Source organism: Macaca nemestrina (assembly GCF_043159975.1).
Source record: "Macaca nemestrina isolate mMacNem1 chromosome 4 unlocalized genomic scaffold, mMacNem.hap1 SUPER_4_unloc_4, whole genome shotgun sequence".
Taxonomy (NCBI): Eukaryota; Metazoa; Chordata; class Mammalia; order Primates; family Cercopithecidae; genus Macaca; species Macaca nemestrina.
The window spans coordinates 363983-377134 of NW_027257558.1; the positions used below are offsets into that span (position 1 = coordinate 363983).

General features: G+C 49.0%; 1 protein-coding gene across 1 annotated transcript in view; it reads left to right on the forward strand.

Annotated features, from left to right (window-relative positions):
* LOC139361048 (uncharacterized) overlaps positions 1–12046 on the forward strand; it is a 128175-nt gene extending 116129 nt beyond the window's left edge. Inside the window, exon 6 of the mRNA XM_071089529.1 lies at positions 6666–12046. The gene's annotated coding sequence lies outside the window, so the exon portion shown is untranslated. The remainder of the gene's footprint in view (positions 1–6665) is intronic.
* The last annotated feature ends 1106 nt before the right edge of the window (positions 12047–13152 follow it).

Genomic DNA, 13152 nt, shown 5'->3' on the forward strand with positions numbered 1-13152 from the left:
TGCCTGTACTCCCAGCAGTTTCAGAGGCCGAGGTGGGTGGATCATGTGAGGTCAGGTGTTCGAGACCAGCCTGGCCAACAGAGTGAAATCCCATCTCTATTAAAAATACACAAAATTAGCCGGGCCTGGTGACAGGCGCCTGTATTCCCAGCTACTCGGGAGGCCGAGGCAGGAGAATCACTTGAACTCGAGAGGCAGAGGTTGCAGCGAGCCGAGATTGTGCCACTGCACTCCAGCCTGGGTGACAGAGGGGGACTCTTAAGGAAAAAAAAAGATTTTAAAAACCCTACATGCCCCTAGTTGCTTCTGTAGGAGACGGCATGGTTCCAGAAGGTAGACTTAGTGTTGAGGACTCTGCAGCATCAGGCTTGAGACAGTCTCCCTTCCTAGCAGCGTGTGCCCCTGGGCTGCCCTTCTACCAGAAGGGATGGTGGCATCTCTGGGAGGTATCTGTGGACTCAGATCGGTGTGGATTAGTGACTTCTGTTACTCACAGATACTTAATTTTATGGGTAAATGAATACCTGGACTTGCTGCAACTTCAGGGCGAGATTCGGGAGTAGGGAGTGAAAAGTGACAAGGGGACCCAGGGCTTATTCTGCCGCCCCCAGGACCTGCTCGGGGCGTCTTCCCCTCTGAAGCTGCAGCGCCTGCCTGGGGCACCCCTCCTCTCTGAAGCCCCAGCACCTGGTCGGGGCATCCCTCCCCTCTGAAGCCCCAGCACCTGGTCGGGGCGCCCCTCTCCTCTGAAGCCCCAGCACCTGGTCAGGGAACCCCTCTCCTCTGAAGCCCTGAGACCCTCCTGGCCTGCGGTGCTGCTTCTCCAAATGCTGTCCTTGGCTGTTTTCCAGGAGTCACCGGCACCCGATCAGGCTGCGTGTGTCACTTCTTCATGGATCTGGGGTGTCGGTGAAGTCAGTGAAGCTCATTTGTCTCATCTTCCTCATGTGCCGTATCTCACCTGTTGTCTGTCCGAGTTCGTGTGTGTGCGTGTTGTGCGTTCTCAGGCTGTATTCGGTGCTTAGGTGACAAGAACGTCTTAGCGCAATGGACTGTGTGCTCCAAAGGACACTGTGTGTGAATCGAGACACGGTTTACTTGTGGGGTTTAAATTTCCTGGGTGTTGGAGGCAATTAGGGGGAAACAAGGTCTAAAAAAGCCCTTGGGGAGAAGGAAGGCAATAAAGAAAAACGTAACTTTATACACACTTAGCAGTTGATTCAATTTGAAGGTGAATTTTGTATTTTGGGGACTCCTAAAGTTACTGTTTGTTGGGATTCCTTGATGAGCTTTTCTTGTTTTCTGTCAAGTAGAAAGTAAAATGCATCAGTTTTGTCTTTAATTTTGACTGACTAGAATCTAATTCCCTTTTTCTCCCATTCACGTTAGGGTGGGGATTGGACTACAAGAGCTATTGGATCTCTTTATTTCTGATCTTAAATGAATTTTTTTATTCACTTTTTTTTTTTTTTTTTTTTTTTTTTTGGTGAGTTGCTATTTTTTCCTTCAATGTACTGTTCTTTGGTTTGGAAAATGTTATATTTGTACTGTGCTTAAATGTACACAGTGGTTCTAAATTGCTACTTTTCTTTAAAGTTAGATATAACATCATAATTAAAATGTCATCCATAAATCAGGCACAGTCTGAGGCCTGGAGACCCCTCTTGTCACTTCCTTCCAGCTGTGTCTCCTTGCCCGGCCACGTTGCCTCTGGCCACGTCTCCTCCTTCCCGGCCACATCACCTCTGGCCTCACTGCCTGACACCCTCCCTCCTGGTGACCTCCGAGGCTCCTGCTGACTGCCCTCCCGAGGGTCTTGTTGAGGCTCCTTCCCCGTTTTCTGCTCCTGAGTGGGTCTCAGGGCCTGGATGTTTCATAGTATGCAAGTTTCTTCCCTTCCAGCCGTGGGTCTCTGGGTGACAACTCCAGAGAGTGCACAAAGCTCTCATTACCCACCTGGGGGCCCTGAACCCTGACCTCCAGGGCTTGTCTGCAGGGTGTGGGGCAGACTCATGCATGAATTGGACTAAAAAGGTGCTTCCAGGAATCCTTGTTTTAAGTGCACTGCAGCAGAGATGGGGAGAGGGGACCACCTGGTCTGGCAGTTAATTCCTCAGAAAAGTTAAGCATAGAATCACCGTACGACCCAGTAATTTCACTCCTAGGCATATGCCCAAGAAAATTGAAAGTGTTTTTACCAAAAAATCTTATGTAAGAGTCTTCATAGCGGCATTATTCCTAATAGTAGAAACAGCCCAGGTGTCTGTCAACAGATGAATGGATAAAGACAATGTATGCACAATGGAATCTCACTCAGCCGTAAAAAGGAACAAAAGAACGTGTGCTCCAACCCAAATGAGCCTTGGACGTGAAAGATGCCTGCGCCAAAGGTCACGCACTGTGAGATTCCACTCACCTTGGACGTGAAAGATGCCAGCACCGAAGGTCATGCCAAAGGTCACGCACTGTACGATTCTTCTCACAACAGGTGTCCAGAATGGGCAAATCCAGAAAAACGGAAGTCGGCTGGCGACTGCCACGGGCTGGCGGAAAGAAGGAGCAGGTGCTGACTCTTTAATGGGTTCAAGGTTTCCTTGGCCAGTAGTGAAAAATTCCCGGAATTACATAGTAGTGGTTGATTGTTGTACAGTTTTGAGAATATGCTAAAAAGACTGAATTGTATCCTTTAATATTGGGGCTTTTATGCTTTGTAAATTGCTTTTCAGCTTAACAAGGAACTCAAGAACTTCTTTGGTGTTGGTACTTAGAATGTGAAAGAGACAATACCCAAAACATGTTACTATGTAACTCATGTCCCCAGAGAGTTAAACTTCATTAAAGGATGTGTTTAGGCCTAGGAGACACAATGATCCTATACTATATGTTACAGCCCATCTTACTGATTTCTGTCTCACATAACAACCATATTCAGGGAAAACCGACATGTAAACGTGCGCTGAATGCTATGTAGAGGCACATTCCTCTTACCCGGATGGTCTTTAGTGGTGCAGTAAGAGATACGGTCATAGAAACGTTAGTTTAATTTCCATGGCAACAGGAATTTGGCACATCTGATGAGTTAGATCTACCTGCACAGCTCCTAATAGGGTTGCCCATTTCTGTATGGTGTCTGTGTACGTTCTTGCTGTGGAAATAAGTGATAGTACCTGCATAAACACTTGCCTGGAAACGCGCACGAAGCTGGTGAAAGCAGAGGACAGGCGAGAGGGTAGCATGGCTCAGCCCTGGCAAAGGAGACAGTTATTCAGAATGCAGAAGATTCAGGAACACGATCCTTGGGAAGACTGGTGAATTCCGTGGATCTCACCAATGTCGGGTTGTATCTGTGCAGCCAGTTTACCGGAGCCGTCAGAACCGCATGTGTTGGTATCAGTGTCATCACTCAACGCTTCTGACTTTTCCTGGTGCTGAGGATGACTGCATGTGGTGGAATCAAAGTGCTCACTTAGCACAGATCATCAGATCCCAGTTCTTTTCTATCAAGGGGGGCAGGGTTAGGACCCCCCCACTCCCTAATCGTATAAGAACTGGGATCCGATGATCTGTGCCGTCGAGAGAGGCAGGGTTACAACAGCCCACTCCCCAATCCCATTGTTGAAAATAATAGTTGGCTTGGGAGGGTTTTTACTCCTAAGGTTGAAGCCGTGCATTTCTGAAGTCTGGGCTGTCAGCCGTGGTGGCTGGGGAATGCTGGGGCTGTGGTCGCCCGGCCGCCAGCATCCCTGCTGGTGGGTCCTGCCTCTTTGACACCGTTCCTTTCTGAAGCTTGCTTTCCCCGGTCCTGGAAGTAGCAGCACTGGAGGAATGGCCTCCTTCCTACAGCGAAGCTGTGCCAGGAGAGGAGAAAACATAGAGCTCTGTTGAAGGATATGATGTTCGGGGCACCACACCATTCGTTCTGCTTCTCAGCGGTGCCTCCTGGTTGATGTTACCATCACCTGGCATTGCCCAGGAGGTAACTCGCAGATGCCACACTGATGGAAAGCCGCAGGAGCGTGGTTCGAGTCCAGGGCCAGCTGGAGCATATCAGCAAGGTCGGGCTGGACACCTGTGGTCCACCCAGTGGGTGGGTCTGTGGAACTGGGGTGGCGTGAGAGCCAGAGGGTCCTGGTAGAACCCTGCCAGATGACAAGAAAGAGGCCCATGAGGAGAGGAACCAGTGGGATCGAGACAGGGAACCGAAGGAGGAGGTCAGGAAGGAGCGAGCTGTCACAGGGTGCACAAGCAAATGCACCTTACAGGATGCAAGATATTGGAGACGGTAATTATAGATGACTTTTCTCAGTCTTTTTATTGTGGTAAAATTACATAGCACTCTGTTTTTAAGTGTATGGTTTGGTGGCATTAACTGTGTTCACACTATCGTGCCGCGATCACCACCATTGATCTCCAGAACTTCCTGGTCTCCCCACACTTGAAACTCCGTCTACCAAACACTAGCTCTCCTCCTGCGCCAGCTCTGGTAAGCGCTACAGATTGCTTGTGAAATAGGCTTTTTCAGAAGAGAAGGGGCAAGAAGAGCTCTCAAGACTGTCTTGAGATTTGAGGAAGTGTTTTAGGTTTTGCTCTCTGGTTCCCAGTGTAAAGGAACTATTGAAGACGTGGGAAGGCGAAGGTCTGTGATCTCAGGAAGTGCTGGGCTGGGCAGCTATCCCGCTGTGACGGGGGTACGTGCCCTCAAACCCGCCTGAGATAATCGCGTGAGGATGGTGCTGCATTGTGACAGCTCTGAACTTGGTCTCCTTGAACGTTGCCAAGTACACAAGCTTTGGCGGTTACCGTCTAGTGTCTGCGGGAGACTTAGAATTTGAACATTGTTGACCGCAGAACACACTCACTCTGATAACACTCTACCTGTTCTCATCAATAGGAAATATGCTGTGTCCTTTTTTTTCTTTTTTTCTTTTTCTTTTTTTTTTTTTTTTTGCCTTAATATTCTGTGTTGCAGTAGCAGTAGTTGCAGCAGACGCTACTTCTGGTTCATGGTCATTGCCAAACACAAGCTTCTGGAAACCGTGTGAACAATGAAGGGGAAAGTGTTTTTCCACAAAGGGCTTTTTTGAACATCTTGTTTTTCTCTGGAGTATCTGCTGTGGTGTAAAACATTTTCACATTTAGGGGTTGGTAACGTGTTTTTTACTGGTCAACTTTGAAATCCCGTGTTTCTGCATGTCATGGGGCTGCTTTATCCTGTTACTCTATGATATCGCTGGTTTGCAAAACTATTGGTTATTTCACTTTAAAAACCAAAGCAGCTTACAGTATGAGTGTGATTCCTGCAAGAATTTAATTGTAAAATTGATTTGTGTTCAATAAACTTACTGGAATGACTAGATCAGTGGACAAAAGAACACGTCAAGTCTCTGGGCCAGGAAGGACTTCCAAATAATACACGTGATACACAGTAATTTCTTAACAAAAGATTAGATTTAGTACATAAGTATTTAAAACCTCTGTATTTTCTATTCTAGCCATTCCGCAGTGCCCATGAGGGTGGGCTGCAGGACAGCCTGTGGAATGCAAGGTCTGTGGGCGCTCAGGTCCCTGGTATAAAATGGCATCGTGTTTGCATATGACATACGCACATCCTCCTGCAGACGTTCAGTCATGTCAGGGTTGCCCATAACAGCTGTACCATGGACATGCCATGCGAGTAGTTGTTAAACTATATTGTTTAGTGAATAATAATAATAAAGTCTGAATGCTTAGTACAAACACATTAAAAAGATATTCTTGCTCTATGGTTGGTGGAATCCACAGGCCTGGAACCCCGGGAGAGAGCATAAACTCTAGAAGCAAAACGAACAAATAAAGAACTTGAGGTCATCAGGGACGGGTGTGGGATCACACTGAATCTCGTGTGTTTTGCTGTCTGTGTCACTGCAGAGTGTAAACAGGAACTATTTTTAGCTTAAGGTAAAACAGGTAACGGGAAACACTGTGGAATGGGCACGAAGGTGCACCCCTCATTACCACGTGTTACAGCCAAGCCTCTGCCTCTTGGGGAATGATCTGTTCTGTGGGGAGACTAGACGTTGATGATTTCCGGATATGTGAAGGGAAATGCCCTCCGAGAAGCGTGGCTTTGGCCGGAGCACGTCAGACGAGAGTTAGCGTGGCATGGAGTTTCCACAGTGCCCCTCAGCCCTGCTGCTTCTCTCCCCACCCCTGTTCCTGACTCTTACCAAGGGAGGAAATTTCAACCCCGCACAGGGCTGTGGGTCTCTGGGGCAGGTGCTGCCTTCTCCTGAACAGGCTGCGGCAGAGGAGGGTCTGGCCTTACTTGAACTGTGAGAGATGCTCTCGGAGATCCAGCATCCTGCAAACCCAGGTGCTGAAGGTTCCTCCTTCACCGTCCTGCAGGGAGAGGGCGCTTTTCCTGTTTCCCCTCAACCTGAGCTGACGTCTTGTCTGTTCTGTACACCTAGTTCTCAAGAGCAGTTATTGTTAATCATCCAGCAGACAAACCCCATAAGATGACAGCCTGGGAGGGTGGATGGGGCTGGAAAGTAGTTTCCTGAATAACAGGGTTCAGTTTCCTGTTTTGGTGGCATTTGACCAAAAGACGCCAAATAATTGAAATATTGTCAGCAAAACACCCATGCTGTATCTGAGTTTTTTTGTTTTGTTTTGTTTTTTTTAAGGAATGGGTGCAAACATTTAACAGGGACCTGACAAAAGAGAAGGATGTCTTCTCTGCAATGTGAAGGTCGAGGCTGGTTGGCATTTGCCATCTGTGACTAGCAGCGACCCAGGTTGTTTCCCTCCCGATCCTCCAGCTCCTGCTTCAGTTCCCACCAGCAGGAGGAGCAGCGGGAAGGTGCCTTTTCCCCTTTGAAGGGGATGAGGTGAGAGTTGCACCTGCCATTTCGCAAGTCCCTGGAGTGATTCTCCAGCATGGGTGGGAGTTGGGTTTGGAGGCCTGAGCCCCGTGAAGCTGGGGTTGCTGTTCCCTGAGCAGCAGGAGCCTGGACTCTGGGAAGTGGGGTCAGAGGGTAGCCTTTGCTGCATCCACAGGAGGGGCCCCTCGTCTCAGTTGACATCTTCACTGCAGAAGGGGGTGTGGGCTTCATGGTCCATTGATAAATAGAACGTGACTTTTTTTTTAAGCACATCGAACCCTAATTCAGCCTTTACTAAAGTGGCATTTTGTAATTCCACTTGATTTCATCGTTATACCCGCCGGAGGGAATGCTTCCTATAAACCAGAAGCATCTCTGAGACCGTTCTCGGCCCATAGAGAGTTCATTTTCCCAAGGTTGAAGACACAGCCTCAGGAGGGGTTGAGGACACACTGTGACAGCCTCAGGAGGTCCTGGACATGTGCCCAAGGTGTTTGGGGCACAACTTGGTCTTTCACATTTTAGGGAGACGTGAGACATCAATACATGTGAGATGTTCGTTGGTTCGGTCCAGGACGGAGGGACAGCTCAAAGCAGGGAGGGGTTTCCAGGTCACAGGTAGATCAGATAAATGCGTTTCTGGTGAACCTTTCCAGAGGAAGCAGTCAGATCCGCATTTATCTCCATGTGCAGATGGTGACTTTGAGTTCTGTCCTCTGTCCATGAGGAATTTCCTTGCGGACTGGTTGTGCGGGAGGTACGTGGCTGTTTTTCCCCCCAGTAGCTGTCTCTGTTAGGAAGAGCATGGGAGGCAGGTTTACCCTAAGCTGTCCCCCACCTTGATTTCCCTTTAGCTTAGTGATTTTGGGGTCCTGAGATGTATTTTCAGCTTCACACTTCTGAACACACTGGCACTCTAAACAGTGTTGTTAGGAGGCATCTAACTTAGAAGAAGAATCTATTTGGAAGGACTTGAGCACCTTCCTCTTTGAGAGACACAAGCCTCTGTTTAGTTTGCCCCAAGGCTGTTAGGCTGCCCCGGTCTGTGAGCTTAGAAAGCTGTGCCCCTCTCAGCACCTGGCTGTGGAATCTGATGACTTGGAAGATAATCCAGCATCTACATGTTTTGGAAAGCAGATTGTCTCTTAAATTTTTGGTGATTATGATTCTAACACTAGAATTTCAGTGTGTATTTTCCACCCTTCTTACTTTGTCTCCTCACACCCTGAGATGCTGTTGCATTTGCCCTTAGGCTTCATTGAGGGAGGGTCAGTTCTGACCCTTTCTTAGATATTGACCTGGAACGAACAGAATCGAGATTCAGAAAAACCCTGGAGCTGTGAGAGTGGTTGATATCTATGTAAGTGGGGTTCATGTGTCAAATTCAGGTTGAAGAAATACCAATTCTAGGCTGGGCATAGTGGCTCACACCTGTAATCCCAGCACCTTGGGAGGCTGAAGTGGGCAGTTCAATTTTGAGCCCAGGAATTCGAGACTAGCCTGGGCAACATATCAAGACCCTGACTCTACAAAAAATTAAATAGTGGTGGTGATGTGCACCTGTGGTCCCAGCTACTCGGGAAGCTGAGGCTGGAGGATCACCCAAGCCTGGCAGGTTGAGGCTGCAGTGAACCCTGATAGCACCACTGTACTTATGGTGCACTGTGCCTGAGTGACAGAACAAGAACCACCACAAACACACACACTATCAATTCATGCAGTGGCCAGTTCTGCTGGGACCACCTGTTAAGTCTACTCTGGGCCTCATGGTTTGAGAAGGGTCTGTCCAGGGGAGAGAGGGAGTAGCTTGAGGGCCTAGAAGCCAGTTCTTGTGGTTCAGCGTGACTGTGGGTGTGGAACTGGGGGCAGGGCTCTCCAGGGGCATGAATGGGTAAGCTGATGGGATTCCAGGATGAGCCCCTGTGACTTTGCCTGGTTTACATCCGTCCAGTACGAATCCACAGGCTCTTACTCTAGAAACTTCTGCCGGGGCTGATGGACTGGCCCAGGGACAGAGGGTGCCCTCAGAGCCTCAGGGTGCCTTCTGGCTTAGGAAGAGCACTTAGTCTCCTAGATCTAGGATTTATGGCACTACAGGGGACTGGTCACACTCGGAGCAGCAGCCACCTACATTCTAGACTTGGTTCTCGCCGAAGTATTTTGGAGCCTGTTGGTACCCTGTGTTCTGTTGATCTGTAAAACAAGTTAGAGTTGTAACTAGTTAAAATCTACTTTTAAATTTTTGCCACAGAATATGGCAGTTGTGGTGGAGCCTGGCCAGAGACCCCCACCCTCGGACGCTGCCGCATGCTGGGGTTGCAAGCGTTGCCTGCATCGGCTACCCCTCCTGGCGTGCCTGTGTTCTTGACATGGGCGCCGGCTGAGGCTCGGCCTGTGGGACTCATGCAGCCATTTGTCCGTGTTCCTCTGAGGTTCCGCAGACTTCATGGTCCCGTGGCAGAGCATACGGTATCTGCTTGCATCCTGATTTCCCCAAACCAGTGCACGTGAGGCCTCCCTGGAGAGCTTGTGGGAAGCCCTAGCCCACCCTTTTCTGGTCCCACAGCCAGCACCAAACTCTGAGATCCCCTTGGCCCACCCCTCAGGTTCCTAAAATGGTTAGGGTTTCCTGGGCCCCGAATTTTTAGGTCTAGGCTAAAAAGTCCTGGGACAGACTCGCAGGGTTCTTTATGTAGAAACGATGAGTGTGCTGGTGACTCAGAGCAGGCACTGCACCCTCACTCCAGGGTCCTTTGCGCCAGCTGTAAAGGAGCGTGTGGGTCACACACAGTCCCTGCATCCTCACTCCAGGCACTGCTCTTTTATTTCTTAATTAAAAGCCTAAAAGCCTTGATAATGAAAATGCATTCTCCCCAGAAAGTAGAGTTTCCTGTTACGGAGGCTCACCTGTAAATGCCGTGCCAGCTCCTGCTTCCTGCCAACGGCCAAGGCAGGTACTTCATTTGGGAGGTGACCCAGAGGGACATCTGAGAGGCCTGCCCGTCCCCGAGGGATGAAGCCGCTGGCCTCACACTCTGCTCCGACCTCCATCAGCTCCTTCCTACCTGCAAACTGCCTGCTTTGTCGTTGCCATCATTGGAGATCCGTTAGGGACTTAGTATGGGTTGACTCCCATAGGACCAGGAGATCGTGGAAAGGTGGGAACAAGGGCTGGGAGGGTGGTGACCACGGCCAAAATGAGAACCGTGGTGGACTGGGAGGTCCATCTTCTGTCTAAAATGTTTTTTAAAATAAACATAGTGTCTCAGGAGCATGAGAGGGCAGGCCACAGACAGGGGAGAACGTATCTGTAAAAGACTCATCTGATAAAGGCTGTTATCTAAACCGTGCAAGGAACTCTCAAAACTCAACAAGAAAATGAACAACCTGATTAAAAATGGACCAAAGACCTGGATAGATAACCCAACAAAGAAGATACACAGATGGCAAATCTCCACGCGGAAAGATGGCCCGCGTCTTATGTCGTAGGGCGAGGCGTCACTGCGCACCCATCAGCCTGGTCAATACTGGAACTCTGACACCACTGCGTGCTGGTGGGTGTGTGGGCATCAGGACCTTCACTCATCACTGGGGGAAGTAGGGCAGCTGCTGTGGGAGGCAGCGTGGCAGTTTTCTGTGGAACTAAGCACTCCGACCACAGGAGAAATCAAAGTCTTGGACGTTTACTCAGAAGAGCTGAAAGTTCACTTCCACTCGGAAATGTGCACACAGATGTTGACAGCAGCTTTATTTATCATTGCCAAAACTTGAAAGCAACCAAGATGCCCTTCAGTAGGTGAATGGATAAACTGTGGTATGTCAGAAACTGGGATATCATTCAGCACTGAAAAGAACTGGACCACTAAGCCATGAAAAGACACGGAAGGATCTGAAACGCATGTTGCTAAGTGAGTCTCCAATCTGGAAAGGCTACCTGCTGTCTGAGTCCAACCACAGGACAGTCTGGAAAGGGCAAAGCTGTGGAGAAAGGAAAACGGTCAGCGGCTGCCAGGGTTTGGGGAAGGGAGAGATGAATGGGAGGAGCATACAGGATGTGTAGGGTGGGGAAGCAACTCCGGGTGGGGCTTTCATGGGGGATCCTTGCCGTTCCACCTCTGTGAAACCCACAGAGTGAGCAGCAGCAGGCCGAGCCCTCTGGTGAGCTGTGGACTCTGGGTGGTGGTGTCGTGTTGATACGGGTCCGTCAGTCATACAGACGTGCTTGTCCGGTGGGGACAGGAGAATAATGGAGGCTGTGCCTGTGCTGGGTAAGGAGATACGTGAGGACTCTCTGTACTTTCCTCCTGAGTTTGCTATGAACTGAAAACGGCTTTTAAAAACGTCTATTGAAAAGCCAAAGAAAAGAGTGCTGGCCAGATAGCATCTGTGTGAGCGTGTGGCCTGTGTTCTATGTTCAGGATTTCCCTGTTAGAATACACATATCTACATTATTTAGAAGTTAAACTTTTGCAGTAAGTAACTCACTATAAAGTCAATGACAATATCAGCTTGAGCGCTGCCGGGATAGCCAGGATCCTGTATCCTGAATCCTGAACAGCTTCTCCCCTTACAGGTGCAGTTGACGCCCATGCCCTCAGCCCAGTAAGCAGCAGGGCTGGAACCAGGAGTCAGGCTTTGGGGGGCAGAGAGGAAGTGAGATCTGTAAGCACGTGGCGGGGGGGTGGCAGGGATGATGTTTTGACCAGTTTTCCTTATCCCTGAGACCTTCTTACAGTTGGGAGTCCCCACTCTCGGGCACCTCAGAAACCAAAGGCTGCTCGTAATCCTCAAGTTCCAGATGCCTCAGGGGAGGTACTTGGGTTGTTGGGTGCAGTTATTTGCTACTCGGTGGGATTTACCCGCAGCATTTCTGGTTGTTTTGAAGAGCTGATGCTTGAGCTGCTTAAAATCACGTATGGATATCGATTTACCTGTAAAAGTTAAGAATGGAATTTGAGTTCAAAGATTTGTTGAAAATGCTCAAGTTTGTGTACTAATATATACATTAGTGGAAATATCCAAAAGTCCAGGATTTATGTTAATCACTTCTCTTGATTTTTGTAATATCTACCTGTCGTATTTCCATTTGATTAATAGATGTCAGAGGGCTTAAATTTTGAGTGCCTGAATTCACTGAATTTAAAACTTCTTACACCAAATGTAATTAAACTGAATGCAGCCAACAGTGCGTGCTTTTATGAATGTTGATTAAAATATATATAAAAACACATATCCATGAACATGCAGATGGGGGCAACATATTAAACCAATGGAAGTAGAATTAGTGTTCCTTGTTTTCTGAGAAGACAAATTTTTAAAAAGCTGAGGGGTCTTATAACTTTCTAGTTTCCCACTTATTTGCCCTAAAATGGAAGATTGACAGCAGCAGAAGAGGAGATCCTGGGCCAGTGCGGGCTCTGGGAGCAGCGGGGTGAGTGCCCGAAGGTGCTGGCTGGAGGCAGAGCAGGGAGGTGCTCAGGCAGGCCAGGACGGCCTCAAGGCACGCGGCTCAGTGAGTGAGAAAGGGTTCACGTTTCCTGGAGAACCCTTGTCTCTGCCCACGGAAAACCCAAACTCCTTCCAACCGGGATGTGCATCTCATGTAAAAGTTGTTGCTCCCAGAAAGAAAGCCAGTGGATATAGAACTTTTTTGTATGCAGAAATTACTTGAAATTTGTTTCTAACCTTATCCTTTTCTTCCACCATCTTAATGTCCAGTAACTTCCTGCAGGTAACACACACATCTTAGGAGAGCGCTGTATTTCAGCTGCTGTTGGCTCCGATGTGACTTTGTGGTGTCTGATGTTCTGGTTCTGAGGTTCTGCCCAGAACGTGGCTCCTCCCTGCTGAGAGTTGCTTGTTGAAGGCCCGTGTGGAAACTTTCCCTGTCAGCTCGTTGACCGCAACAGTCTTGGTTCAGAAACCTCGGACCTCCTGAGACTTCACACAGCCTTCTAAATTTTCTTGCGTGACCTTTTCATTTTAGTGTTCCCCATTAATTCAGCTGTTTTCCAGAATGTAAGTAAGCTGCTGAATGCAGGGTGGGGGGTGCCCTCCGTTGGCTCTGGGGAGAAGCATCGCTGTTTCTCCGGGTGGAGCTTCCCGGCCACCATGTTGTGCTCCAAGATGCAGCAGGGTTCTTTGGCAGAAGTAACCGTCGAAGGCCCGCGTCTCAGTGGCTGGGTGGCTGTGGGTGTGTGGCCTCGCGGCCATACCGGCCCCTCCCCGTCAATGGCACCACGGAGAGGAGCAGGGGGAGGCCTGGGATCTGTCAGCAGAGTCACAGCAG